This window comes from Nipponia nippon, unplaced genomic scaffold, assembly GCF_047370975.1.
Source record: "Nipponia nippon isolate SJK-2023a ecotype South Korea unplaced genomic scaffold, ASM4737097v1 scaffold_2, whole genome shotgun sequence".
In the NCBI taxonomy this organism is placed as follows: domain Eukaryota; kingdom Metazoa; phylum Chordata; class Aves; order Pelecaniformes; family Threskiornithidae; genus Nipponia; species Nipponia nippon.
Genome location: NW_028262336.1, coordinates 17,079,260 through 17,106,876, shown reverse-complemented (window position 1 = coordinate 17,106,876; position 27,617 = coordinate 17,079,260). Strand labels below are relative to the sequence as shown.

The 27,617-nt window shown below is 41.1% G+C and overlaps 1 protein-coding gene and 1 long non-coding RNA gene across 4 annotated transcripts in view; one reads left to right on the top strand and one right to left on the bottom strand.

The window, feature by feature from the left end:
* The window catches only part of LOC148055675 (uncharacterized), an 86,564-nt gene extending 78,249 nt beyond the window's left edge, over positions 1–8,315 (bottom strand). The window contains exons 1-2 of the long non-coding RNA XR_015704988.1: positions 8,028–8,315; positions 6,213–6,303 (exon numbers count right to left, since the gene is read on the bottom strand). This is a non-coding gene — a long non-coding RNA (uncharacterized LOC148055675). The remainder of the gene's footprint in view (positions 1–6,212; positions 6,304–8,027) is intronic.
* Positions 8,316–19,702: 11,387 nt separating this feature from the next.
* Positions 19,703–27,617, top strand: part of HTR1F (5-hydroxytryptamine receptor 1F) — a 115,677-nt gene continuing 107,762 nt past the window's right edge. For all 3 annotated transcript variants that reach the window (XM_087757008.1, XM_087757009.1, XM_087757011.1), the window contains exon 1: positions 19,703–19,882. The gene's annotated coding sequence lies outside the window, so the exon portion shown is untranslated. The remainder of the gene's footprint in view (positions 19,883–27,617) is intronic.

Below are 27,617 nucleotides of genomic sequence, written 5' to 3'. Positions count from 1 at the left end.
AGGTGGCTGCCGTTCATTCATCACCTCACTCCCTCGCAAACAGGCATAAGCACTCACACAGCCCAGCACAGCAGGCAGTGCTCCCTCCACTGCAGAGCATCGCAAAAAACTGGTGTCTCCAGAAACAGCATGCTTCAAGTTTTCGGTGACTGACTAGTAATTAATTATCCCAAAATAGTAACTGAAGGTTTGCAGCTTCTTAACAGCACAAAGCTGATCAAACTGCTCAATACAGTCAACAGCAAGAAGGGTGCTCACCATCAATCTACTGTGTCATTCTGGAGTTGCAGCTTTCAATACTCTAATGCAAAGTATTCAGGCATTGTATGTGCACTAGTATATTTGCACTATATATCTAGAAGTATCAGTGAACTTATTTGATAAACATTTTCATTTGGATCGTGTATCTGAAAGCAATATTTGTGAGGTTCCAGCTTCCAAGCTTTCCTAAGTCATAGCACAGACCACCAGAGAGCCCTCCCCCTCTTCCACCACTGAAGACCTCAGCTGAATTTGGGTCTTTCAAAGGAATGTGGAAGTGCCACTTCAGGAAATTCCATACTGAGACCAATCCCTGCAGAAAAGTCCATTAAAGCAAATACTTTTCCAGAGCAACCAGTGGTCAGAGCTTTTCCACAGGTTACAAATAAACCAGGGTCAATCCCCATGTTATTTGATGCAGTTAGAATATTTGGATCTGACACACTCAACAGGAGCAGATGCAGGTCTGGGCTGAAGGAAGGAGGAGGAAGGACTCTGCACAACCACACCACTGTTCCTGCATTCAGGGCTTGTGCAGAGTTTGCCAATACCCCTTAAGACAACGTGCAACAGGCTTAACTGACCCCTAACAAAGCCTTGCCACAACAGGGATGGATTATTTCTTAACGCAGGTGGTTCTCCCTTCCCGATTATGACTAGAAATTTTATCTAGGACCCAAGAGGGCTTTTTTCCTAATTAAGTCCTGTCTGAACTGGCACCTTTCTATGAGAGATTTCCATTGCAAGTCCACAGTCACGGCTATTTTGAAACATCCTCACGTAGCAGCAGACCTCAGTAAAAGAAAGGGGTCACTGTGATATTACTGCTGCTTACTAAGTTTTTGTAGCGGGTGGAAAACTGGGCCATCATTTCCATAACTTCTATTTTTCCATACATTAAGAATTATGCAAGTAGTCACTTTTGTAACAATAAAGTATTCTCCATAAAGCATTCCAGATAATTTTAAAACATCTATTAAAACAATATGTCCCCCTTTTTGTCACTCTCCCCAACGGTCAGTTAAGCCAGGTTTCACAGCATTGTTCCTTTTAAGTCTGTTTTACAAGTGATTGAATGCTAGAGAGATGAGCAAAATGCTGCCTGCCATATTTATGCTTATTTGTCACAGCTTGAAATTGGGCTGGGATGCTGAAAACATTTTGGAGCTTCTGCAGATCCTCCCTTTGGATTTACAACCTGTTGATGCATATTCAGGAGCACACCATAAAATATCATTAAAGTGATAAATCTGTCTTGAACTACTATGAGCTTCCCTAGCTCCTCACACTCTTTGATACATTTTCAATTGTTGTTTTCCTTCCACTGCTAACCTAAATAAAATATCTTCTTAATAATAAAACAGTCAGATTGAAAGTGCATGATGCTGAGATACCTCTGTGATATCCTTACCTATGGTGCTGTGAAACTGAGTACAGAGCCTATTTCACTGAAAGAGGAATGATGCTGGACAAAGAACGGGAGTGACAACTATTTGTTGTAAATGGATGCTGCAAATATTAGCTGGAAGCTAAGATGTATTTCATTTAACTAATTAAATTTGGATATGCAAGTAGCAAAAAATCTACAAACCGTTCCCAGCTATAGCAGAAAATCTGCTTTCTTGACACCAGCCTCTATGGTACTTGAACAGCAACACTGCTGTTACCAGAGTTTATAGTCCAAAGTCTTTCCTTTTAAGTCTCCAAGTCTCCATCCTACAAACATCTATTTTACTTTTTTTCCCTAGTGTTTTGTCTCTTTTTATTCATGAAACTCCTTAAATTAAAGTCAAGAGAAGGAAGCAGTTAAATTCTTGCCATCATTTCCCTTCCCATATAGTAGGCAGAGGTTTTTTTGCTAGAAATACCCTTGTTCTAAAATAGGAAAAAAAAAGTCAAATTCCCCTGGAGTGCAGTATTTCTTTGCTTTATCCCAAACATCTGTATACTAAATGGCATCTGCCTCACTGAAGAAGGAAGTTTTCCCTCCTTCTGAAGCAGTCAGATACATAGTATACTGCAAGCCGTATTTCGTGATTATTACACGAAAGAAAAAACATCCCAATATGTATTCCCTTTCCCCAGGTGACTATCGAATTGCAGCCAACTGTAATTCACAGAGAGACTGGGGACAAAGCAGGAGTGCTTATTCAGCAAGCAGGACAGTTCACAAGTTAAAGGGATGGTGTGCATTTATACGTGAGGGTTTTGGTCACAGTAGAGGTTGACTGCATTTTAGCAATGTGCAATTTCTGCCGATACCATCCTTGATATTACAGGATTTTGCACAGCTCTAGAAGAACCACACACATAGCAAAGGAGCAAGTATTAAACTAGCATTTTATCACCAAAATACTGTGAGGCTTCACATACATACAAACGCACAAAAAAAAAAGAAAAATAAAATAACTCTCCAATGAAAGTTACAAGACAGCCAAGAACAACACTATTATTTCACCAGAACAACTAAAGCAAAGGATTTTTCCCTGCTAAAGCTCTTCCCCCAAGGCATCACCCTTGCCCTTCCCTGTCTGAAGCATCCTTTAATCCCTCTCCTCAGGACTGTGCTACAGCAGCAGGCAACATGCTAGACCACAGCTTGAGATTCACTGAGGCTTTCATCCTAGGAAACACAGCACAATTACCACCCAAAGGAAAAGCGTACACTACCTGCTATCTGCCTTTTGCTTTATCTGCAAGCTTCTAAACCACACAACCACTAAAATAAAAATAATTCTCTCTCTTAAGAATGATCAGTTTAACTGCTCCTTCATCGCAGCACCAAACCCTGGCTTTGTACCTGGTGCCATACAACTGAGTCATGCCCTTCAATTCCCTCTTCTCCTTCATACAACACACACCCACCATGCAAAGAATATTGCCATCTAAGTCAGCCTTCCCAATCTAATGGAAAAAAGATTATGAAAAAACAGGTGAAAAATTCCCCGTGGTCTGAATATTTATTTAACTAAGCAGAAAAATGCAGCATCAGGTTGATAATCCATTTTCCCTGTTCCCATCCAGACTCCTAGACAGGTCTTGGCACCACAGTCTCTAGAAAAACTGTTTTCCTGGTACAGCTTGCTCCTTTGCTGAGCAAAGTATTTAAAGGCTAGAATTATTATCAGATTTCTCAAACAAACTGCTGGTTACTCAGGAATTAACCAGGAATTTTACGCAGTATATTTTTTTCTGAAGAAAATTTCTCTAACCTGTCACCTTCTAAAGATGATTTGTTTGCTTCATTTAAACTCTCATGGAAAGGATACTTGTGATCTGGGATGATGGGTCCCCCTATTTCTCTGGTTTATGGCTGTGTTAGCATATGCTATCTGCAAAACCAGGAGAACACTCATTCCTTGTTTATTAATGTCTTATTCTTTCTGGAAGAGGAAAAAATAACCAATAATTTCCATTTAGACTACTGTATTAGAAAATGGAAATATTACATGTAGCAGCTGTCGACATGGTTTAAAGGGGTTTTTTGTTGTTTCTTGAAAACTCTTTCGAGTCCAAAAATCAGAAGGTGAGAATTAGTTCCCCAAATGTTATCTCAGATATTGAAAAGGGAAACAAAGCCTGTATCCTGCAGCTATTGCTATTTACTATCAAGTTATGGCCAAGCCATAGTTGCACATTTCTTAATGACAACTTGTATCATTTTAAGGCACGTACAGAATCGTACAGGTCAGTGAGATGAAAGCTAACGATAGCAGGCAACACAAGGGACAAGAGTTGTCCAAAAGGAAGAGATGCTTCCAGTCTGTGGGCATAAGTCCCGTGTTTTGTGTAAGTTGCTTCATTTTGGTTACTCTTCCCCAAGAATATATTTTTTCAAGCCAGATATTAGCTGTGGTTTATACAGCATTAACTACTAAGCAATTCAAATAGTTAACAAGATAACAACCATACATAAAAATTGTTTCTGCTGCAAAAATAATTTGCAGCATCAAAAGACTTCCATAGTGCTTCAAAATTATCATAACTGTTGTCCAAAAGTTGCACTATGCCTAGTGCTTTATTTACCTTTCCTTAAAGCTGTCTGTAAGTAATTTCAGATGTAACAACGTTATTGAACTGGAAGTAAAAGTATACATGCCCTGGAGAGAGAGAGAGAGGAAAACAAACAAACAAACAAAAAAATCAATCTGTATTTAATTACTGGTTATTACTCTAGGCAAGAACACCAGGAGAACATTAGGGTAAAGATCAACTGTATAAGCCATAACTGCCATCCCTACCCAAACTGTAACCATCTGCAGATCTACGAGGCTTTCTGAAACAAAAATCCTTTCCTCTCCAGGTCAGGCAAGTTCAGCTGATCATTTCACATTTACTCTAGGTCACATCACATGATAAACTCCTCCACCTGAACAGCTACTTTGGGGTTGTGGCACACCTCCCCCGTAATCAAATTATTTCCAACTTTTCCATAGGACAGGAGAAATCAGGGTAGTTAATTTTCATGTGAGCATTAATATTCAGTGAGTGGTCTCTGGCTATTCCATGAATCCTCCCAGAAGAGACCAGCTGCTCCAAAGAGCTGGGCTGCTTTTCTACAGGGTAGGTAGTCACTCATCTCACTAAGACTAATAAGATCCCTGCTAACCGTGCAGGATCCGGGGTCCTGACTGGAGCATATTTTGCAGAGAGGAGAAAAAAAAAAAAAAAACCAAGGTGGTTGCTGACAGGAACGATAAATATTTCAGAGACTGGTGTAAGAAACATTTCAAGAAGTTGCTAGGTCATGCTGAGGTCTTGAACACAGGTAAGGATGTTGTGCAGAGAGGACCTGTGCAGGGCCAGCCACTGCAGCCTCCCAGAGAGGCTCCCCCCAAAGAAGCCCTGTGCACTGCAGCTATGAAACAGGCTCAACAGTTTCTGACAGCACATCAACCTCAAAACACTCCCTGTGCCGCTCCTAACTCCCATCTTGGCCTCAACTTGGAGGAATTATAGTGCTGGATGTAGAGCAAAAGCACGTTGACTCTTACTTGTAACACAAAAAGAAGCATTGACCATTTTATGTCCAGCAAGTTGTTGGTATGAAGGCATATTGTAACAGTACACTGAGTATTGCACACAGGGAGATGGATGCAGACATGCAACATGAAGATTTAAAGACATTATCAAAAAGTGTAAGACCGTTTCTAAATATTTAGAAAAGCTTGGCAAATTTCTTAGTCTCTAAAGATTCTTTTGTAGCATTGCAGTCTTGAACAAAAGTCTAACAGTATCCTTTGGTTTTTACATTCACAAAACAAAAATGAGTGTGCAAATTCTGCTGCATATAAATAAGGCATTTGTATATATTAACTATGTGCTGTAAGTCCGGATAAAATTTGTAATCTGCTATCTCAGTATAGTAGCAAAAAAAGACACCGTGATGTTGACATGAGCTATTTTGAGGAAGAAAAAAAATAAATAAATCAGGCTACACAGAATTTGAAATTTAAAAGGTAGGCTGTTCATCAAACTTGAAAGTGTTCTTTAGTGATACACAATAAAACAAATAACTTGCATTCTCCAATTCCCCAGTTAATGTTTATTGATTAAGCTTTTGTTAGAAAAAGGCTATTAGCAGTGCATATTCTTGGACAAGTGCTTAAAGCAAGTGTTGTAACTTATATCTAACCATTTGTTCAATGAAAAGCATTTACAAGGTATTGTTTTGCACTCTTGAGGGGGGAAAAAAGTAGGAGTCATTTGCAACAATGCAAGCAGAACAAATTGGAAAAAATGCATTCTATTTTACTGGGTTATAAAAACAAGTCATTGCCAGTTTTATACAGGTACAGCTAGTATGTTCAGCCTTACATTGTACTGAAAAAGTCACTCTTCTATTTCTAGACTTCAGAGAAAGCTTTGGAAAAAAGAAAAAACATTCTCTAGTGCATCAGAAATAGATATTGAATTATAAATACATTAATTTTGTACAATATTCCTTTTACCTGTAGCTCTTTTGAAATTAAACTACTCTTGAACATTAGAATTTCAGCCACCATTCTAGCATGTTTATTCCTGCAAAGCACAGTTTTCATCCTGAATGAGTCAAGAAAAAAAAAATTACAAACAATTATCAGGCAGTTATATTATTGCTGTAAAGGCATTAAGTAGCTGACTCACTTAAATCTAGTCAAAACAGAGCACTTTGTTCTCACCGCCCTTTTTCACTTCCCACCTTTCAAGAAAAGGGGCTTGGTAAACAATAGCATGACAGTAACAAACTTGTAAACAAGCATATTTATGGTTATCTCTGGACATTCTTTTATGACCCTTGCTTAAAACAATTGCAGGCTTCTATCCCAACTAATTTTTATTTCTAATTGTAGTTTGGGGCATGATATTTTCATCCACACTGTAAAGATTTTTGGATAAAATTATTAGGGTCTGAGAAACTGTAATTATAAAGGTACTCAATATTTGCTATATAAACTTGCAAAGTCAAAGGAACAAATCCTGAAGATATTTTGCATATCCCTACATATATTCTCAGCAAATAACAACTTTCATTGTCCAGCGTCCACAGGTATACATCTTTGGATAGAAAGAAGCTGTCCAACAGTTTTCTGCTTGATGAGCTTTAAATCAAATAATTAATGCACAACATTTCCTGTTGTTTTTTTTTTTTTTTTCTCTGCAGAACTTGCAGCATTTCAGATTAATATTCAGCCCAAATAGATGTTCTTTTTTACTTGAATACACATTGGATCATCATCAATATTTTATAAACAACACATCCTAAAGATCAGTATATTCTAGTTCTCCAAGAAAGCGTAAAGGAAAGTCAACTTTAAATAGTGGGAGAGCAGGAAGAGTCAGATGGATACTAAAAAGACTATTTTAGAGTACAGAAGTATCTCAGGTACCATCTCCCAGTAATAACCCAGGTGCCATTCTGATGAACCTTTTGGTTTTTTCCAACCTTATGTTGGAAAAAGTTATCATAAAAGGACAGCTTTGCTTAGGAAAATGAGTGTGGAAATGGGGTAGTGCTAGGAGTTTTGCATCTTCACAGTATTCCAAACCTTTCTGTAAGCTTTCATTAAGTACAAGCGATTAGACAGAAAAGGAACCAAGTACTCTTGCCAAACCTCTGTCTCGCATCACCAAAGTCCTTGATAGAGTATTTTGCTATTTCATTTAAATAAAATAATCTTGATAAAGTCCAACCCATTCATATTCCCTACCCGCTCCAGGATATGATTTAGGCTAATATATTTATTTTTTAACAAAGGAGAAGAAAAACGTATATGCTAAGAGTTAAAATAGGATAAGCCTTTTCAGAGCATCAAAGCATTTGACTGCCTTAATTCCAAACATTTATGTTAAAACTAATGGCAAAATATAATTTTACATTCTCAACAGCATGCTCAGATGAAGCTTAAACTTTGCAGAACAGTAGGACTCATCACCCCTACATGATAGTCACAAACTTTTCCACTAAATGCCACGCAACGAAGCTAGGTACTCCACATCAGGAACTTCCCCACTATTAGGTACAACATTCACAACGTACATCAAAAACATCTTTAATTTGTTTTTTAAAACAGCCTTGAGAGTTACGCAACAGTGATGTGGAGATGACTAACAAAGACAAGACCCTGGAGCACCTACAGTTCACACGAGAGGTCCCTGCAGCAGCACTGGGTGAGGCTGGAGCCCATACCCTGCAAGACAACCCCTGCAGAGTGGGAGCCAGGGACTGCTTTCATCTGCACATAACCTGAACAAAATGCAAATGTATCAGCCATAAACCATCTTACCTTGACTTAGCTGGGACAGATGAGAGGAAAGATACACTGTGAGCTCCGCTGTACTTGCCTTTTCCCTGGCATCCAACAGGCCAAAGCTTTTGCCTACAGCCTGAACACTGCCACCTCAGGTGCTAACTTTAAAACTCCTGTCTTCTCCTCTTTCAATAGCTAAACCTTCAGTTGCAGAGCACCACAGCAAGTTAACAGCTTGCCCAGAAGGATCAGAGTTGTAGCTAAGCTTTTGTTTTTCAGGACATACTGCATTGCTGAAGCAGAAAGCCCAGCCACACACCTGACCAAAGCAGGCTACAGCCTTCAGCCCCCCACCTCCTTCAAACAACCAAACCCAGCTGCTTTGCTTCTATCCCTTTATAGAAATCACCTGGTTATTCCCCAGCTGGATCTGACAGCAAACGAAGCCAGCTGGCTGCCTAGCCTCAAGCTCCTCCTAGTACGCAAAGCAAATCAATTGTTATATTTATGAACTCAAAATAATGTATTTATAGGTTTGAATGTTTTATTATTAACTGCAAATGCTTTCCTGCATAAAAACTTTCCAACGAACTGGTGAATAAAGTTCCCGTGTTTTTAAATGCATATAAAAGTTCAGGAAAACAACCTGCAAGTGTTTTGGCAGACAGCAAAATACACTTAGGAGGAATCTTGGTTTTCACCTAAGACATTCTTCATTCTTTGCAAAGATAGTTTCATAACAGTAACAGCAAGTAGACAATGGTTAAAGTTCAAAGGCGGCAGTAGCTGAACATCACACAGCTGATGCCAGGAAGGCACTAAGGAGCCACTGGCCACTCCTGTATCAAATAAAGCTTAAGATTATGGATGTGACAGATCTCCTAATCATATTTTACTATTTCTCCTAAATATTCTAGGCTATTCAAAAACAAAACAGGAGTAGAAAGTAAGAGCTGCCCTTAGGCACATGAAAATGATTTTGAAAGATTGTCCCTGCTAAATATTAAGACGATAGGTTTTATTAGAGGTGGGGAAGTGGAATGGAGCCTGAGAAAGCAAAACACATGCACAGCACAGGAATTACAGGGAAGAACATGCCTCAGAAGGCATCTTTCTCTATGAGGGAGCAGATGAAAGTCTAATGCCTTTGGATGCATGCAAGGGTCTGCAAGATAGAAGAGACAGAAAAACACAAATGGAGGGAGATAAAAAATACGTAGAAAAGTGGATGTTTCTGGGAAATGTATGAAAGAAAAACATTCAAACCTCCATGGTGACAGAGGGAGCCCCTTATCTCTCAAAAAGAGGGAAGGCACAGGGGTGAGTAATGAAAGGCAGGAAACTTGAGAGAGGTGGTTATCTATTGGGAAACACTTGGATGCATAGCTAAACCTTCTCAGGATGAAAGCAGAACAGCCAGTAACTTCCTCAATCTTCTTGTCTTTGGAGAAAGGCAACTGTCACTAGAAGGTTTCCCTCCATTGTCAATAACTGGAAGGCTAACTGTACTGAATGACCATGAACTTTACCAGCCTCAGATCTTGGGGATATCATGCAATATGCAGCTGGTCAATATAAATCTCTGTTCGATTATTATTTTTTTTAGAAAACACGCTAACCACCAGTACTTCCGCATGACAATCTCACCATCACTTACAAAGTTACATTCAAATAGCTCTGAAAAACAAAGGCATAATCTAGTGATTTATTTAGAAAATAACACAAAAGAAACTTTTTCTGTATTCTTTCAGCAGAACTTCTTACATTTTCAAATTCATCTGAGCTTTGAACGAGTATGCTTATTCAGGCACAGAGGAAAACATACAGATAGATTGATGGGGGTCCTAAAATATGATTTACATTTTTACAAGCCAAGAAACTGGGGAAAAAAAAAGATAACGTTACACATTTCTAGAGATGTAGCTTGGTGACAAAGCTGCTTTTTAGAAAACAGGGACTTTTAAAATCTCAGACACATTCATTCCATAGTCTGTATGCAGAGCAAATCCACCAAGCTCTTGTACAAAAGAAGGTGAACAATCAGCCAGCTATACACTATTCATTAATGATTCAAGAAGCTATTTCAGAGAGTGGGATCTTTAAAAGCAAACGCTGTCATGGAAAGATGCATTTATTTAGAAGCCATTAGAATATTTGTCTCATCTATTCTTCCATATCCTCACCTGAGCTCAGTCTGTTTAAGAACAATGCAAGCAGTCAAGTTGTTTAATATTAGAAGATTCAAAACCTTTGCAATAAATATGTCTCTGGGCTTTTCATTTTCCAATGGAATTTTCTAAATATGAATCAAAGCAGCAGAAAATAAAAAGACTCAGAGATGTCTGAGCAAACCCTAGTAATTTTAACTTAAATTAAACGTTATCTATCTTGTGCAGTCTGTTTACTTTTTAGTCAATCAGAACCACGCACAAAGATTTCTTTAAGAGAACTAGTAGCAGGTCTTCAGTGTCAGGCTGGGTTGGAAATTTATAAATATCTTTCTGGATTAAGAAGAATAAGGGAAGGAGAGTAGGATTGGTTTTTTTAAGGAGAAGTTCTGCAGTCTTAGTGGAAGTCAGCACTTGGTGGAAGCAAGCAGTAGCAAATACTGATCTAGCTGTGGAAAAAGTCATGGTGGTCTCATTCAGTCAAAATCAGCACAAATGTCCATGAAAAGTGTAAAAAAGGACTTAGAGCAAGGGATGCTGGACTTGACAGCTCTGAGACAAATGCAAACACACCATTTGGCCACCATGGAAGACACACTTTCCTTTAGCTATTGCTCCTCTACTGTTTGGGTCTCTTTGTCTGCTCCTTCTCCAGCATGGATCTTAAGTGCATTTTGAATTAGATTATGTAGATACCTCCTCTGTCCTTCCTGATGACTGATGTCACGATTTTTTCTTTCCTGCAGAAAACAGATCTAACTACTCATAAGATTTAGATTGTCAGACCTGCTTTTTTTTATATCAGGGAGGAGGCAGTTACTCACTTCAGCAAGTTCTCATTAGTTTTGAAAATATCTCCAAGATGACAAAGACTCTCCTTCTCAGTGAAAACGACTGAGTCCCACAGACTTCAGCAAAAACAAAACTTCAGACTTCAGACTTCAACAAATCTGAATCAGAACAAAATCAGCCCGCTTACTGAGACAACACCCTAGGGCAGAGACCAAAGTTGTTTGTTATAAAAATAATTCTGGTAGCCTATTAGCAGGGAATGAAGTTCTGGGTTTTCTAGGCAGGAGTCTGACTGAACAAAATGCTCTTAAGATACCCAAAGGAAAAGACTGTTATAACATCAGAATGTGTTATGGGACATAGTTTACCTCATGCAGTTAACGTTGCTTACAAGTGCTCATTCCCAAGGATTTTGAAATGTCTGCGTGTCAGTTTGAGAGAGCAAAGGCACAGCTTCTTAGTACTGATAATATGGAAGGGAAGTTCTTCTTTATTTTAAGTAGGTAGGAATTTCATTTCCTCTATTCTCCACAGCTTTCTTGTCCTCAGCTGATATGGTACATTCTATATTTTTTAATTCTATTATTATTTCAATGCTTGGAACCTTCCCTCTATAAAAAAGTAGCAAAAATATTTAGGTAAATATGAGTATGCTTCAAGAGGTAAGAAAGCCAAGAAGTTACCTCACCTGCCAGTGTTTTTGTTCTCTTTTATGCCTTTTTGCTGTTTTATCTAATTAGATGGGAAGAAGAGATTGTTGCCTACCAATAGTATCTGCAATCCTTACACAGTGGACACTCCATCTTTGGCCAAGGCTTCCAATTGCAACTTTAATAGAAATCATTCTAACCAAAAAGATGGGAAAAACAGAAGCAAATAGAAACAAAACAAAAAAAAGGACAAAGAAATAAAGAAATGGCACAACATGGCAGGAAAAAACCCCACCCAATAAACAAAGAGAAGAGCAACAAATTAGAGAAAAGGCAATGCCTGCAGAAATTAGGAGAAAGCACAATAAAGTGGAACACAGCACAGACTAGTCCATACCCTTTTCTTCAACTAAAATTGCTTCAGATTGTGTTGAAGTAGAACGAAATACATTTTCTCTCAACCGAAATCTGGATTTCCCTCTTCAGAGCTGAATTCTGTTACTGGCACTTTGGCATGTATTTAAGTAGACACTACACTTTCTTTTGCCATTTTCAGAAGTCATCCCCATGCCACTGAGTTTTTTATCAGCACTGGCACATCTCTACAAGCACTGCTGACATCATTAGTTCTCATGATCAGTATTTATGCAAAGCATTTCTCTTTGGGGAAAAAGATACACTCATTTTTTTTCATTACTGAGCTGAGGTCTGAAGTTTTTTATATTACTGTTTTACACACTGCAGCAAGCCTTTTAGCTTGAGTTATCAGATGTATTTTAATGACATGCTGAGTAAGGGCACTACTACTTGTAGCTATAAGCATACTGTACACCATTTTGCCCTGTAATTAGCATTTCTTCCTTTTGCTAATCAAACTCATCTATTTCCAGTTGCATACAGCTCTGATACCAGCCTCTGTGTGTTTGTGTGCATGTGTGCAAGCATGATCACAGCAGCTGACAGAACAGCAGCACCCAGCCAAGTGGAAAATACAATTTCCAGAAAATAAAAACATGCATTCCCAGAGACAACAATCTGCCTGAAGAAGTAATCTGTTAAATGTAGGTACCCACTAATTTAGCAGTGAAAATGATCAAGATTTCTCTTGTGGCTCACATCTAAAGGTTTCCTCAGATCCCTCTGTTCTTTGCTATGATTAAGAATAGATTTAATACTTACTAAGGGCTGACATATTCACCTAAGATCTTAGGCAGTTACCACTTTGGATGAATAATTGTATTGCATAGTGTCTAAACTTTACAAAAATATGAAATATGGAGGACATCCTCTCTTTTGAAGGAAGGAGGAAAGCATAGGGATTTTGCCAGCTTCTGTAGTTCTTTTCACTACATGAACATGCGCACTGATATATGTTGGCTTGAAGAAAGCCACTAAAACCCCAGTAGACAACTGGAATGGAAGTTACTAAATCTAAGAAAGAGATATGAAACTTCTTCCTGACATAATCTAGTTGTAAAACAGGATATAAGCATCCTTTTCCTCCCTCTCGGCTGTGTGTCATATTCAGTTTTCACATTCTGGAAACTCTATAATGATTTTTTCTGGTAACAGTAAGTTTCATGGTTTTGTTCTGAGTGACTTCCCATTGCATTCTTCTTTTCCTGTCCATCATGAGAGAACATTCACACTTTTAAAGTCCAAGTCTCTTTCTTCAGTTACCCAGTGCTGTATATCTCCTTTCCCACTCTTTATCCATAGAAGTTGTGGCATTTCACTTTTCCAAGGAGTCTTGGCCTCTGTGTTTTTCTTTGGAGAAGAGTAACCCACCATGGCCTGCCCCATATACCCTGCTAAATCTGCTGTGGGTCATGCTTGAGCTTAATTCAGTGGCCACTGTGATGAAAGCAGGTTTGAATACGTGAAGTATAAGTATTATTTACAGAGGATAAACATTTTCTCATTTTTCCTGTCTAGATACACAGCAATGACATAGATACACACATTCCCTTAAGTAAAAATGATGGGCTGTTTTCCTAAGCAGCAATCTTCATTCTCACTTAATAGTCAGACTTTAAGAGAACTGAGTATTTTAATTAAAGGCTGCAAACAAATAGTCTGATTTTGAGAGATGCTGAGCACCTGGTATTGCAAACCACAGATGGTCTGTCACTGCCCCTGCTGAACTGCTCCACTGACCCTCATTAAGGGCACACCGCAGCACATTACTGTGATGGCTATGCGAGGCAAAGTCAATGAGGCTACACTCCCTACTCCCTAGACACCATAATGTAAATAATAACATCATAACCCCTGTCATCTAACTGAAGTTAGCCTGGCATCTACATATCATATTTTATCCCAAATATGTAGGCATTTATAGTGAAGTAGAAAAGGCAAGAACTGTGAGGCATCAGTCCCTGGGTCGTCCTGGGACTCGGCAGAAGCTCCCAGAGATGGCCCTGATGCCAAACACCGGCAGCTGCACTGTAGGTTCAGCAAGCTCCTTCTCACCTCTGCTGTCCATGAAGCCACCCATTGAGCCCCCTCACACCGCTCTGAGGGGGTTTTGTCCTTATGCTGAACCTGCTTCAAATCTCTGTGTCACACTGATTCAGTCTCCCTCCACACCTTCACACAAGCTCGTCAGGATATGGACAACAGAGAGAGATGCTCAGAAAGGAGACCGAATGAGTAGAGGGATTTAAAAGGGGGGGGGGTGGGGGGTGTGTGTGTGAAGATGGTCAGCTAGAGCTCTTCTAAGAGCAGAGCAGTAAAAATAGAAAAAGCATGTGTATCCCCTACAATGCTGAGTTGTTGCCCTGATAAATGTCTGTGCCAAGGAGGAGCTGCTTCTCCAAGACAGTGTGGCCCTAGAGACTAAACAGCAGCTTTTATACTTACCTTTCATAAACCCAGTGGGAGGAAATCTCTTCTGGCAGCACTATCTGCCATATTAATTTCTTCCATCAGTTTAAGCTCTTTTGTCTTTTGCTTGGTGTCTTTGGTTATGTCTGCACAAACACCGTCAGGGCCTCTTCTCCACCCCTCAGAAAGCAAATGCGCTGTGTCCAGGGGTGGCTCTGACCAAGGACACAGTGGGGCCCATCCCCATCACAACTGTAAAAACCTCACTAAAACCAATGGAGGTAAGGCAACAAGGAGGTACTGGGTAACAACAAAAGCAGCAAATACCAGGTTACAACACGTAGCAGCTTGCTAACACACGTAACTAGTTTCCACAGTGGGGTTTTCTTGAGGGGGCAGGTGAGTGGTCAGCAGTGCAACACAGTTCACAGAGCTCCCATACTTTCAGGCACCAGCACCTTAGCCCTCATTGGGGATTTTACTGGCTATGCCCAAGGTGACAGAGGATGGGAATGTGGCAACTCAGGCTGAGCATGACAAGATGCATGTAGGAGAAAGCTACAGAAGTCCTTCACAAATGAATAGCTATTTTTTTGTGGTGTTGTTTTCTGCTACATGACTAAACACTCTTGTCTTCTTAGTGTTATCTTGGTAATGAATAACCCCTATTGTTCTTACCTGGTACAATACTCTTCTCATGATCCCAATGTATTATATGCACAGACGCTACTCCCTGCTACAAAACATTCTGCTGAGATCCTCACAGCTAAAATACGTCAAAGAAGCCACTGACTGTGTCTATATACAGCAAACTTTAATTTCCATACACCCCCACCCCCCAGTTTGCCATAACTACAGCGCCTTAGAGAAACAGCCCTTGGCCTGTGCTCTCCTCTGAACTATGCCTGGGAACAGCTGAGAGTGCTAGCACAGGCTACCGGCACACCCATGGGTGTGGTACAAATTAAACAGCACAGGCAATGATATGTTCATGTGCAAGCCCTCTCTCTGGTCCTGCTTTGTTTACTGGAAAGATGTGGCTCTGTAAGTCTGCACGAGCGTACCCTGAGCTGAGGAAGGAGAAGGGAATAGTAGCTACCCATTAACCTCCTCATTCACCTGCAGCACAGAAGTGGGAGCTTTACCACACTCTTCACCAGCATGCTATTATGCTCTTCCAGAACAAAAGCCTTTCTTTTCTCAAATCCAGGCCTGGAAAGGAGGAAGTATATGAGGAAAAAAAACCCCAGTGTCCCCACCTGATTAACCTCCAGGCCTGTGGATACGATCCAGGCAAAGGTAGCTGTCAGCAGACCCCAGCCACCGGATTTACATTAGTGAATGGGAAAGGATGAAGCAGCAGGGAACAACTAAAGCTTCTTAACATCCCTGGAAAGAAACATCCCAGAAAGAAACAGAGCCTGCAAACAACAGAATGCCTCACAGGAAATACAAATTATATTGCACAAGGGGGGTTTAAATGTGATGAAAAAGCCCCCAGACTTTCCGATGTATCGCCTGTAGTGTCAAGAAGGAAGGAGAGCTTACAAAGGACAGTGGCTTACAAACCAGCTCCAGTCCTTCTTTCACTCCAGACTGGTGTGAGGCAGAGTTTGCAGACAAAGAGGAAAGCAACCCGGACTTCAGGGCTGGATACTGGAATTTCAAACACCCTGGTAAACTGAGGATTCCCTGCCCCACTCTTCTCCCACACCAGCTTTACACATCAGCTCATTATCACCTACCACACCAGCCCTGGGGAGGGAGAGCTGAGATGTCAGAGAGGCCATTAGCTGGCACACACAGGGAAAAAGTAACTCCATAAGTCACATCTCTTCCCAAGGCTCTGAATGCACAGCAGGGCAGTGCTGCTTTTTTCATTCCCCTCTGCCCTGGGTGATAAATGCAAAGAGCTGAGAAACGCTGTCTTTTGAAGTGCAGGGTGACTGTGACTCATGCCAATCTTCCATAGCCTTGCTGATGTCTTCAGATCCCTATTTTCTGATTTAGTTTGTGAAGAGCTTAAGTAAAATGGACCGAAATCTCTCTTGGGGTCCTCCTGGCTACAGGCATACCTGGAAAATTGTCTCTGAACAGATTTCTGAGATGCTGGTGACTAACTGTCAGCTCAAGGAAGAAGCTGGGACTAGCATTATCACTGGTGATGAACATTGTTTGGAAACAAAAGATAGGGAATGTAACCTTGAATTCAAGGAACCCAATTATTTTATTGTTCATCTAAGAAAATGTTCCTCTCTGCATCAAGTCTCTCAGAAAGGGACAGAAATACATGTCACAAAACTCAACAATGTTCTGTATCCACAGACCAGCCACCACACCAATTTTCTATTTGCTTTTTATTTATCTTCCAAACAATCCATTATTATTATTTGTGTTGTCATAGTGTCTTGGAGCCTGAGGCCAGGATAAAGACTTCAATGTGGTAGGTGCTGTGGAAACTCAGGGCAAAAAGACTGTCTCAAAAAACTTGAGATCTAAGTACATAAGAAGAGTGTAGTGGCCCTGTATGCAGCTATTACCTGTTTACTGACCTTTTTGGGGATTAGATAGCTTTATCTAAACTAGTCCAAGTATCACTTAAGCTAAGTAAAACTTTCCCACCATTGCCTGACTTTCAGTTTGACATACACTTTTTCTGAACAGAAGTTTAAAACAATCAAGGAATAGTTTTTCATAAGCCCAATGGTTAGGTGTGCTGTAAAACAGCTTGCTGGAGGGATAGAGTGGATACCAAAACTATAAATGTGTTCAAAAAGTGTCTGGAGACACTCATTAAAAAGATCCCTCAAGGTGATTGCATACAAAGGCACAGCTAGCATTTCAAACTTGTATTGCCTAAGCTTTAGCAAGATGAGAGGGTGTACCAAGACAAGGATCCCTGTATCTGCCCAGGTCTTACACTCTTTTCCTAAATACCCACTGCTAGCTCTCCTCAGAGAGAAGATAATGGACTTAGAAGGACTTTCTGCCTGACCCAGTATGACCGTTCCTATGTAAAAGAACACAACAAAAAATTTACTCTGAAAAATAAGCTTTAAATTGCTACCTGTTATAATCGAAACAGAAAAGCCCCATCTTGCTACCATCAAAGCTATTGCTATGAGGCACACCAGCTGATCAAGATGCCACTATACCTAGTAGGGGACAGCTTTGCTCATGGAGTACAATCTGAGGATGAGCCACAGTTTGAAACTGAAAGAACACACAAAGAACAAAGTAGCAATAAGCAAACCCAAAGCAAACACCACAGGAAGCAAGAGGTCCTAAGGAGGTATTTGAAGAAGGAGCTGGAGAGACTGCTTGCTCACACTGTGACATCCAATGCCCTTGCACACCGTTTTGAGAGTTATTACAGAGTTTCTGCCACCATCAATATCACATGAGCAGTTTTCCCTAGGAGAAAATCCTTTTAAAAGGTTTATAGGTACTGCAGAAAAACCATATACTAAATTATCAGCTCTAGAGAGGCACTTTCACATTCCTGTTAGCCTGAGTGTAATGGCATCAATCTGAAGCCAGCTGCAGACCACAGAGCGAACACAGGTTAATCATAAACAGTCAGCTCTTACTCATCAGGAGCAGTGGACAGAGCAGGACTGGTTTGCTTAACCTCTGCTATTTCTAAGGTCACTTGTGGTATAATTAAAACTTCATTCCTTAATTCAAACAATAGCAGGAGGTGCACATGACTGGTAGCTGAGGGAAGAGAAGACTGTATTCATTAGGACCAAAACCTGCAAAAGAAAAACCTCTCTTCAGCTCATATAAGACTGGCACTTAAAAAGCCTGCAGAAGACAAGTCCTAAGCAGCCACCTCAGAACCTGGCAGGCACCAAATGATCCAGGCAGACTGCTTCTGATTAGACTGATGAAACTACAGTGTGGCTCTGTGATGTAGGGAGTTGTTAGGGCTTCTATCTATAAAGGTTTTCCTTTGCCTTTTTGAATAACCAAAGTTATAAATTAACTTCTAGCACTTTCAGATTTTTAAAGCTTGCATGGAATAAAAGTTTGCAATTTTATGTAGGGGCTAGTTTCACTGAAACACATTTTGGTTTGCTACAAAAACAAGACTTGTATAAACAGAGGTCCAAGCGAACAACAAACATCATGAGCTAAAGGAAAGGGTACTAACTAGCACCCAGGACTACTTAGTACCAAGGCAAAATGTGCATCGGGGAAGTGAACTGCAAACAGCATGTAAAGAGGAGCCCAACGCACTGCTTGCAAATAGGGTGTCCGTGTGGTACTCAGCCGTCTCGGAGGATGGGCTAGAAGCAACCACTGAGATGTGTTGAGTGCAGAGGCCCAGCGCCGAGAAGAGGGAGAGAGAAGGAGCTGACTAGGTGTGCAACTGTTGGTAGGTGCTGAAGAGCCTGGGGCTCAGCCCTGGGGCAGCGGGTCAGTCACCTCCCAGGCACGTCTGAGCACATCACTAAGGTATCACTCACTTCAAAATGTCCTGATCCAAATATATGACTCTGCCAGCTGCTCTTTTGCCTTTGCAGAAGAACTGAGCACATACTTGTCCGCCTCTGCACCACATTACACACAGCCCAGCACCTCTTCCTCACAGCCCGGTCATAACATTTTGGAGGAGGGTAACAGCCTCATCCATGAGCACGCACTTCTGAAGATCCAAAATCCCACACAAGTCGGGTGATTGAAACAAACCTTCCCCTTCTTCCCCCCACAAGGCAGAGGCTGAAAAGACGACGACTAAGCAGCAGACTTGCCACCCAATTTAGGACACGACAGGGCCCCCCGGAGGACTCGCTCGGCTCCTCCCAGCCCGCGTCCGGCTCGGGGAGCCGGGAAGGCGGCAGAAGCGCAGGGCAGCCCCCGCAAGGGTCCCCGGCTGCTCCCTGCGCGGTCAGGCCGGGGAGGGGGCATCCCTCCCCATGGCACAGCGCACCGGAGCGGGGGCGACCACCCGCCAGGTAGGCGCATCCCCGCGGCGGCCCGGGAGCCGCGGGCAGCGCGGGTGGAGCGTCGCCAAGCATCGCATCGCCGAGCATCGCATCGCCGAGCATCGCATCGCCGAGCCGCATCCCGGCGCCCTCCCCCGGCGGCGGCCGCCCCGCTCCGCTCCGCTCCGCCCCGGCGGCTCCCGCGGCGGGCGCAAGTTGCGAGGCGGCGGAGGGGCGCGGAGGAGCCTCGCCCGCAGCCCGCCGGGCAGAGGAGCTGTCGGGGCGGCGCCGGACTTCGCCCGCCCGGCCGGTGCCTCCCCTCCCCTCCCCTCGTCGTGTTTTCTCCTTTTCCACTTTTGGCGGGGGGAGCGGCGGCTGCGGAGGGAAGCGCTCTGCTCGCCGCGCTGCGGGGCCGGCGCCTGCCGCGCTGCGGATGCGTATGGACGAGTCCTCGCGAAACAGCTCCCGACGTTTCCAAAAAAAACTCAAACCCAAACAAACCACCCACTTGGATAATTAAAACGGTAAATCTAGCTAACTTTTCATTATCTTGCTTGCTGCGTGCTTATGTATGTAGATATTTATGGCTTATCTGGCTTCATTTCGTCATCCGTTGGTTTTCGTTAATTAGCTTCTCTCGTGCTGCTGGAGAACTTGAGATATTGGGGTTTTGAACAGAGCACGACTCTGTTTCTGCTTTATCCTAAAGTTGGACTGAGGAATGAAAACCTTCCTAGTTCATACCAGCTTTGCAAACATGTTTACTTGTTTCATTAACCTGAACGTAGATGCGATTTCATGCGGCGGCATCTCTTTGAGTTTGCTTTTCCTTAGTTTAATTTTTGCCGATGCTATCTAATAGAGCATAGATGTGTGTATGCTACACACATGCAATCCTGTATGCTGATTGATTTTGTATGCTGGCAGTCACATCTGAAAATCCAAGCAGGCTTTGAATCTCTTTAGTTTATGATGTTAATAAGTGAACTGTCTTCTGTTTTCATCCTAATTCAACTTGTGGATCCAAGGTCACCCAAACCAAATCAAGTGGTGTTTCTCAGCCCTGTAATTACTTAGTTTCCATTTAAGTGATAGAAACATGCTACTGTTTGTACAGTTTGCACAATTTCTATAGCTTTTTAATCCAGTAGGCTTTTGTTTGAGAGGTTATTAATTTTATATAGTCACTGTATTAGTTGGATGCTTTATGAGACTGAGCAACCCCAGGCTTTCTGCACATTATGAAAACCAACTTTAGGATATTATATGTCTTTGCCTTATTAGATATTATAATTTCATAGAGATTTATGCTCTCTACTATTAGCTATTCTTCTTCTTCTTCGAGTATTAACCCAGCAGACATTTACCTGAGGAAAATAAAAATGAGAGGTCAGTTAAAAAAAAAAATCAGTGTATACATGGAGAAAACACTGCCTTATTCTCATAAAATAAGAGAAAATGAGAGTATCAGTTGCATAGTTGGTAAAAATGACTGACCTGAACTTTGCTGTAAAATATGAGCTAAACTTCCAAGTTTAACTCAGGAAAAACTTAGTGTAGGCTCTGCAGCTCCTCACTGATTTTGTTTCTTTCTTTTCTGAGAAGTCATTCATGTATTGATCTACCTACCTGTACATACACATGCATATACAGCTGCACAGGCACACATACCAGGCTGAGAGTGGCCAAGCACAGGACTTGTGATTCCAGGTTTTGAGCCGCAGAGGACTACAAACAACAGTGGGGAAAGGAAAAAGGAGAAGAGATTTACAACATTTACTTTTGGGCACATATTTTATGGACCTTAGCTTGGAGACCCGTCTCAGTAGTCAGAGAGACAGGACCCCACGTGCCCTTCAAAGCGCCTAACATATGCTTCTGCTCTGAACTGCTGCTTGCTGTGATTACATCTCTGCTTGAATTCGTCTTCCAAAAACTTAATGTTCATCCACCATTTATCTTGTTAGTGTTGAAAATGCAATAGAATATGCATTTGTTGGTTATTTCTAGTCTGCTAAATATTAAGATCTGTTGACCCAAGAGACAGATATGTTGCTTAGGGGCTAAAAATAATCTTTGTTCACGAACATACAAACTGCTGCGTGCTGATGCTGCACACCAACTTTCAGCAGTGTTGCATTAAACAGGAATATGGAAGTAGGGGACATTGTTTCTCCTGCACATAGGACATGAGTGGTTAAGCGACCGGGCAGCAGCGCTGCTCAAAGCATTAGTAACTCCGGGGAACATTCCTGTCTGAACGCTGCAAAAGGTACAGCAGCGACCTTTGCATCAGGTTGGTTTAAGGTACTGTAAGCACACTACTCTTGGTACCTCTGCCTCTTCACAATCGCCATTCCCAGGCGTGATAGTGCCTTCTTTTTTTGGTGTGATTTCTGCCAAGCCTGTCATAAATATCTGAAAGTTTCTTCATTTTGATTGTGGCGACTGAAGCGCTTGGAGTGTCAAAGGAGGAAAAAAGGTAATTGACTCCAAGCCATTGTGAAATTTTAATACAATAAGTAAAATAGACGTTTAGGTAAGTCAGAAATTCTGCTTTCTTAAGAAGAGAGTAATCAAGCCTCTGTTGTTTTTATTTTCCCCAGAGTTTTGGACTCTACAGCTCTTACTGCCTTCAGTGAAACCTGCAAATAAGCAAGTTTCCTTGCATATTTCCTTGCAGAATTCCTCCTCCTTCCTTCCCCCTCATGAGCTACAAATTACCTACTTTTTCATCGAGGCAGCAAATGAGAGGGCTAACAGAATACACTCAGGCAGGAGGCACTCCCTGCTTGTCGAATCTTACTTTTCAGTACTAAGATTCCTCTTGAGCTGGGGTTACAGACATAAAGGGCTCACGCTGCACATGATATCTCTCAGGTGCCCATGGCATTTTGTGCCAATTCCACATCTGAGGGTGACATACCACTATTTCAGTGTTTAAGAGGACACAAGCGATTAAAATTCAGATTTCTTTTGTAACTTATCTGTTAAAGTTACAACTGAAGTTATTGGATCTCGAAGAGTAACATCTTTTTGCCTCAATATTCTTTAAGTTATTAATTGGAAAAAGCCTTATATACTGCCAAATTCAGTGGCTTGCCCCTAGTATTAGCCCTTCAGCCAGAAACAGGGCAAAAAATATGCATAGCTTCAAAATGAAAGAGAAATTTACTTTAAGACAGCTTTAGTACTTGAAATCAGTTTTTATACCTTTATCTTTTAAATGACTAATCTCCACCTGTGGGTGTCCATTTAACCTGTGAGATAACTTTAGAAACTGCTGGAGGCAATTTGTACTATAGAATCTTAAGTGATTAACAGTAGGTACACAATATAATGCATTTTCAGTATCGGATGGGGTGTCTCTCTTGGCTTTGGATGCTTTTTTTTTTTTAATGTTACATTCTTGCCTCCAGGGTTTCTCTGTGATTTATGATCACAAACAAAGGTTACAGACTCTAATTCAAGCTTCAACTGTTATGGCATTTTTATACAAATGCTCATTTACTTTGTCATAGCATTTAGCAAGAAGGATCAGTCACTGTGATCCATTATTCTGCAACTATTGTGTGAAGACATGATTCTGTCAAAAATGTGTCCCCTGGTTATATTTTTTTGCAAACTAATTATATATATGAGACATAATGTTGCCCTCTACTACTGCATTATGTTTCCAGTTGTAATAAAGTTGGAGAAGTTTCAATGCAAGAACAGAACAAAGTTTTTTTTCAGTTGACATTTGATGTCTGTGGTGGGAAAGTTGCACAAGGCATCTGTTCCTGACAAGCAAGTCCTTCAGTATAAACCCTCTACATTGTAATGAAACCAGGGCACACTTCAGAAAGTGCTGGGAATGTGTATTACATATATTTAATTTCAAGTGTTACTTTCAGGATGGTTCATCTTACAAATTAGTGAAGGAGGAAGAGAAGGGAATTGGTGGTCACTTCCTTCACACTGTCTTCATGTCCTCAGTTCTCCTCCAGTTCCTGGAGGAAGAAAAGCACATGGGAGTACAGTAGACTATGCACACCGAGACATCCTAAGAATTGAGTAAACATTTTTGAGTTCCCCTTGCCTATAGTAGGAGTGTATCACATTGTAATTTGGGAGGCTTACTTGGAAATGGAAGAGTTCTGCAACTGGGTTTGACTCTTACAGCTGTGCATCTCTCTGTATGCATTTGCAGGTTTTCTACAGGAGAAAGGCAGAGAGCCCGAGACTAAAGGCTGGATAGCTAATTTTAAATAGCAAACATGGCTTGTTCTACCATGAAGCATCAGCAGCTCAGTACCACAAAAACCCCAGTCTAAGGATTCCCACATCACTGCTTCATCAAAAAATTAGAGGATTTCTATAAAGCAATAGTTGTGATATTGTCTTTTGAAAAACTACATCACCATAAGCAAGTAGCCTTGTTGAATATGTTTAAGCGTTGTTTCTTCTTGTCAAAATGCAAGCTGAATTTTGAAAGTTTTGTTTTGAGTGGCAAGCAGGCCCAAATTGAAGAAAGGGCTTATCAAAGCAAAAAAATGGCCACCTAACTTCAATTTTTTTTATTATTTTTTCCCTAGAAATGGTCTGTCACCACCTCAGGCCTAATTCATTGCATTTTGTAGGAAACCATTACTCCACTATGTTAAATGACAGTGTTACTTTCTCAGGCTTTGACTGAACTGGGTTTTTGTTGATGGTGGAAAATAGAAAGGTTTGAGAGCAAAAACATCCAAAAAAGAATCAGCAAGTCAGCTGGCCCACGTGGAAACACAGCAGTTATGCCTTAGGTGCTAAACAGTAGAAAAGTCATTCTTTTCTACAGGGAATATTGGATTGCATAGGTAACTTATTAGCAGGGCTGTCACTATGAGGTGCAAAGAGAGGCTAAGGCAATCTAGCTACCTACTTGTGTATATAAATACGTGTGCGTGCTTATACGCGTATGCACACAAATACACATACCAATTTCATGAAGGCCAAATATAAAACCCATATGAATGAATAAAAAGTTGCAATGAATTAAGAAGGAACAGTGGGAATGTGACCTGCTGGAGAAAGAGGAAAGGAGAACAGAAACGAAAACTAAGAGAGTTTCAGAAAGGTCGGATCCATTATGTAAATTTTAGACAGAGTGGGTGAGAAGGACTGGAACTGGCTTACCTAACCCAGAAAAGCTACCGCTTGTGCAGTAATGAGAGATGATTAGAATTTGATGGATGTTTTATGATAACGCAAAATCAGGAATTCCTCCAAAGGGTACTTTGTACCTATTGAAGTGTGGCTGCATTTGGCAGCTTCTCCTGACTTGAGGAGAACTTCTAAACTCTGCTGCTATAAGTCACAATCAAAAATAGGACAATTTTAGAAACTTTTGACCTTCAAAATAGAATTTATGAGCATTTAATTACTATACCTGTAACTGTGTAGTCATGTCTCAATAACAATTATGGGCAAACAGACAACAGTCAGATTCCTCTTCCCCCTTTTTCACTGTAGTGGGAATAAAAGTTTATTTTAATCAAGTTTCATTCCTTTTTCCCATAGTAACGCTTCCTTCCTAGAGCTGTCTGTAGTTGGTTCCTACAGCAGCTGAATAAGGAGAGCAGAACGGTTGGCTTGGGTCTTTTCATGGATGGGAATGCCAAATGTTCTCTGCTTATTGCTTCCTACCTCTGACAGAGGACACAGTGCTCAGTGAATCACTCTTAAGGTCAGCAGCATAGTGTGACTTCAGCATCACACTGCATCTTCTCCCCTTCCTCTTTCGCCCCGTCTCATCATCTTTCTTACCTCACAGCAGCTAGGTTTCAGGCAGACCACGCTCTCCTCATCCTCAGCTGACTGAGTTTCCTCGTCTTTCGAATTCCTAGATTGCTACTGATTGCAGTCACATGAAAGCACTGACACTGCCCTGACTGAAACACTTTCTGTGTGGGCAGCAATAATCATCATGGTTGTTGTTTTTCCTCAAGTCCAGAAGCCAGCGTGCATAACACTTACTGTAGGGCTGCTGCAATATATGAAAAACAAGCATTTTCCAGTTGTAAGTGCAGATGATTTCTTTGTATCATAACTGCATTTGTTAGTTTCTAGATGCTTAGATTTGGGCCATAATTGGATCTTTTGCTGAAGAAGAGTGTCCTTCCTCTGGGAGAAAAGGAACATATTCCTGTCTTTTTACACAGCATAAGCGCTGTTGATTTGGTAGCATTAAATCTAATCAGTTTATTTGTACTAAGTGTAAGATTATCTGTGAAGTTCAATATGGAAAAAAAAACTAGCTATCAGTACTCGTTCTCTTATCCTTAGCTTTGTGCTAGATTATAAAAGATCAGCATGGCTTGGACAAACAGCTGTAGTAGGCGGTGATGGAGCCCACAGAGTACAAGTTTCCTAACTCACTGCGATGACTGTGGTTCACTGAGTCACTGACAAGAAGGGGATGCTCTGAAACTGAAAGAGAAACAACTGAAAGAGAGAGGTCTATTATCAAAAGATGATCTTTGAGAGAGATTTCAGGCCGTGATTTATTGGTATCTCAACCACTAGAGGATGTAGGCAAATTTGGACCACATCTGTATTGTTTACAGATGCAGCCCAGTCAGTTATCATAGTATTTTCCTCCAATTGGTGTTATAATAAATCCTAGCAAATGCAGGACAAGCTCCTAACATTGGCAAAGACACAAAGCAATAAATGTGGCTTGGGTGAAAATACTAGGAGGGGTGTGTACCGCTGTCTGGAAAATTTTACTCAGAAAACACGTCTTAATAACTCATTGTAACAACTACTGTCAAGTTGTAAGGCTTGCACCACCTATGATTGTCCAGGACCCTCTCCTGGGTATCATGTAATGTTTTAATTAATAGTTTAATAATAATTAGTATTTAATTATTTGTTAACAGTCTAGCTGAGGGAATAACTTGTACACTTGTTAAGTGTGCAGGTGATACAAGGTTGAGGAGGAATGGAAATGCGGTGAACTGAGTGAAAATTTAAAGTTATTTTAAGAAGTGCAGCTCAATAGAACAAGTATCAAGGATACTCTTGGACAGGAACAACCAAGAGTGCAAATATAACAGCGGAAATGACTGACACGGCAGAGATGTACATCCCAATATACGTCAAATATCACAGTGCTGATTCATGTTCAGATGATGTAACTGGTGGATCCTTTTTGAAAAACTGCTGCATGGCCATCCACATTCTGAATCTGGGCACGTGGGGAATGGAGAGAGCAGGGCTGCTCTGCAAGGGCGGACATGCCAGGAGCTGAGGTGACCCCAGCACGGGCACTGCCTCACTGAGGGGGCACAGCCAGTGCAGGCAGGCAGGCAGAGCCAAGTGCTGGTAATGGGGCCCATTGACAGCCCCAGCACCACGAGGGGATGAACCAGGGCCAGGGGCCATCTGAGGGAGCAGCCAGGAGCAAAAAATGACATTGACATTATTTAATGACACAGAAAAAATCCAAATGTACTGGACAAAACAAGCAAATAATATAATTATCCACTCAAGAAGAAAACAAGGAAGTTAAACTTTAGAAGTCTAATAGCATTTTGGTCTCTGTAAAAGATGCATTTAAAGCTGTTGATTTCTTTCCTAGGGAAACAACTTCCATTCTGTCCTCTCTAACACTTGTATCCACATAAACTACACTTCTGTACTGGGCTTGCCCAACATAATGGCATCATTACCGTCTCTTCTCCACAAAGAATTTTTACATTAGGGTTATTCTCACTCTGCCTTTTATTGAAGCCTTTTAATTTTTTTCTTCCAGCCAACCCTCACTCTTCTCAAGGACTGTACTGCAGGTCTTATTATGAAATTACCTGAGGACTGACAGTTGCCAGTGGAAAAAGGCCCCCTGCTGTTTTGGATAAGATGAAATGTGTGTTTCTTTTCATCTAGACCAAAAGCCTTGGGTGGTTGCGGGGTTTGGGTTTTTTGTTTGTTTCTTTGGGTTTTTTGGTTTTTAATTAATATTTTAGGATGTTTATATCTAGAATAAACAACTATTTTCTATTAACAATGAGGATCTGTGAGTATATCTACATTGTCACTTCCCTGTTTTGCTGTTAAGTCCCTATCTCCTGATCATCCAAACTGCATCAGTGTTAGTTTGTTTGGACCCTGTTATAGAGCAAACCAACCAGTTTCTTCCAAGACAAAAGCCAGGTGTGGATTTGGAGGTGATTTGCTGAGGAGAACAATTCAAATAAGCACAATGGCTGAGACCATACCCAGATCGGGACCTTT